Source organism: Heterodontus francisci, unplaced genomic scaffold (genome assembly GCF_036365525.1).
Source record: "Heterodontus francisci isolate sHetFra1 unplaced genomic scaffold, sHetFra1.hap1 HAP1_SCAFFOLD_83, whole genome shotgun sequence".
NCBI lineage: Eukaryota > Metazoa > Chordata > Chondrichthyes > Heterodontiformes > Heterodontidae > Heterodontus > Heterodontus francisci.
The window spans coordinates 83,321-87,486 of NW_027141917.1; positions in this window are offsets into that span (position 1 = coordinate 83,321).

A 4,166-nucleotide genomic window follows, 5' to 3' on the forward strand; every position below is an offset into this window, starting at 1 on the left:
AAAGACATACACTGATACCATGTAACACAGACACACACTTACACCAAGTAACAAAGACATACACTGATACCATGTAACACAGACACACACTTACACCAAGTAACACAGACACAAACTTACAACAAGTAACAAAGACATACACTGACACCAAGTAACAAAGTCATACACTTACACCAAGTAACACAGACATACACTGACACCAAGTAACAAAGACATACATTTACACCAAGTAACAAAGACACACACTTACACCAAGTAACACAGACATACACTGACACCTTGTAACAAAGAGATGCACTGATACCCAGTAACACAGACACACACTTACACCAAGTAACAAAGATATACACTGATACCCAGTAAAACAGACACATACTTACACCAAGTCACAAAGACAGACACTGACACCCAGTAACAAAGACATACACTGACACAAAGTAACGAAGACAGACACTGACACCCAGTAACAAAGACATACACTTACACCAAGTAACACAGACATACACTGACACCATGTAACAAAGACATGCAGTGATACCCAGTAACACAGACATACACTGACATCAAGTAACAAAGACACACACTTTCACCAAGTAACACAGACATACACTGACACCATGTAACAAAGACATGCACTGATACCCAGTAACACAGACATACACTGACAGCAAGTAACAAAGACATACACTTTCACCAACAAACAAATACATCCACTGATACCCAGTAACACAGAAACACACTTACACCAAGTAACAAAAACAAACACTGACACCAAGTAACAAAGACATACACTGACACCAAGAACAAAGACATACACTTACACCAAGTAACACAGACACACACTGACACCCAGTAACACAAACAAACACACACTGACACCCAGTAACATAGAGAAACACAGACACAAAGTAACAAAGACATACACAGACTCACACTGACACCAAGTAACAAAGACTAACACAGACACACACTGTCACCAAGTAACAAAGACATACACTGACACCCAGTAACAAAGACATAGACTGACACCAAGTCACAAAGACATACACTGATACCCAGTAACACAGACACACAATTACAACAAGTAACAAAAACACACACTTCCACCAAGTAACAAAGACATACACTGACACCAAGTAACAAAGACATACAATTACACCAAGTAACAAAGACACACACTTACACCAAGTAACACAGACATACACTGACTCCAAGTAACAAAGGCATACACTGTTACCCAGTAACACAGACACACACTTACACCAAGTAACAAAGACATACACTGATACCAAGTAACACAGACACACACTTACACCAAGTAACACAGACACAAACTTGCACCAAGTAACAAAGACATACACTGACACCAAGTAACAAAGACATACAATTACACCAAGTAACAAAGACACACACTTAGACGAAGTAACACAGACATACACGGACACCAAGTAACAAAGACATACACTGATACCCAGTAACACAGACACACACTTACACCAAGTAACAAAGACATACACTGACACCCAGTAAGAAAGACACACACTGACACCATGTAACACAGACATAAAATGATACCAAGTAACAAAGACATACACTGACACCCAGTAACACAGACACACACTTACACCAAGTAACAAAGACATACACTGACACCAAGTAACAAAGACATACACTGATACCCAGGAACACAGACACACACTTACACCAAGTAAAAAAGACACACACATACACCAAGTAACACAGACATACACTGAGACCAAGTAACAAAGACATACACTGACACCAAGTAACAAAGACGTAAACTGACACACATTAGCAAAGACATACACCGACACCAAGTCACAAAGACACACACTGTCACCCAGTAAAAAAGACATACACTGACACCAAGTCACAAAGACATACACTGACACCAAGTAACAAAGACATACACTGATACCCAGTAGCACAGACACACACTTACACCAAGTAACAAAGACATACACTGACACCAAGTAACAAAGACATAAAATTAAACCAAGTAACAAAGACACACACTTACACGAAGGAACACAGACATACACGGACACCAAGTAACAAAGACATACACTGACACCCAGTAAGAAAGACATAGACTGACACCATGTAACACAGACATACAATGATACCAAGGAACAAAGACATGCACTGACACCCAGTAACACAGACACACACTTCCACAAAGTAACAAAGACATACACTGATACCCAGTAACACAGACACACACTTACACCAAGTAACACAGACATACACTGACACCAAGTAACAAAGACATACAATTACACCAAGTAACAAAGACACACACTTACACGAAGTAACACAGACATACACTGACACCAAGTAACAAAGACATACAATTACACCAAGTAACAAAGACACACACTTACACGAAGTAACACAGACATACACGGACACCAAGTCACAAAGACACACACTGACACCCAGTAAAAAAGACATACACATGACACCAAGTCACAAAGTCATACACTGACACCAAGTAACAAAGACATACACTGACACCCAGTAAGAAAGACATACACTGACACCATGTAACACAGACAGACAATGATACCAAGGAAAAAAGACATACACTGATACCCACTAACACAGACACACACTTACACCAAGTAACAAAGACATACACTGATACCAAGTAACAAAGACATACACTGATACCCAGTAACACAGACACACACTTACACCAAGTAAAAAAGACACACACTTACACCAAGTAACACAGACATACACTGACACCAAGTAACAAAGACATACACTGACAACAAGTCACAAAGACACATTCTGACACCCAGTAAAAAAGACATACACTGACAACCAGTAAAAAAGACATACACTGACACCAAGTCACAAAGACATACACTGACACCAAGTAACAAAGACTAACACGGATAACCAGTAGCACAGACACACACTTACACCAAGTAACAAAGACATACACTGACGCCAAGTAACAAAGACATACACTGACACCAAGTAACAAAGACATACAATTACACCAGGTAAGACAGACATACACAGACACCAAGTAACAAAGACATACAATTACACCAAGCAACACAGACATACACTGACACCAAGTAACAAAGACATACACCTTTACCCAGTAACACAGACACACACTTACACCAAGTAACAAAGACATACACTGATACCAAGTAACACAGACACACAGTTACAACAAGTAACAAAAACACACACTTCCACCAAGTAACAAAGACATACACTGAAACCAAGTAACAAAGGCATACAATTACACCAAGTAACAAAGACACACACTTACACCAAGTAACACAGACATACACTGACACCAAGTAACAAAGACATACACTGTTACCCAGTAACACAGACACACACTTACACCAAGTAACAAAGACATACACTGATACCAAGTAACACAGGCGCACACTTACGCAAAGTAACACAGACACAAACCTACACCAAGTAACAAAGACATACACTGACACCAAGTAACAAAGTCATACACTTACACCAAGTAACAAAGACACACACTTACACGAAGTAACACAGACATACACGGACACCAAGTAACAAAGACATACACTGATACCCAGTAACACAGACACACACTTACACCAAGTAACAAAGACATACACTGACACCCAGTAAGAAAGACACACACTGACACCATGTAACACAGACATACAATGATACCAAGTAACAAAGACATACACTGACACACAGTAACACAGACACACACTTGCACCAAGTAACAAAGACATACACTGACACCAAGTAACAAAGACATACACTGATACCCAGTAACACAGACACACACTTACATCAAGTAAGAAAGACACACACTTACACCAAGTAACACAGACATACACTGACACCAAGTAACAAAGACATACACTGACACGAAGTAACAAAGACATAAACTGACACACAGTAGCAAAGACATACACTGACACCAATTCAGAAAGACACACTCTGACACCCATTAAAAAAGACATACACTGACACCAAGTCGCGAAGACATGCACTGACACCAAGTAACAAAGACATACACTGATACCCAGTAGCACAGACACACACTTACACCAAGTAACAAAGACATACACTGACACCAAGTAACAAAGACATACAATTACACCAAGTAACACAGACAT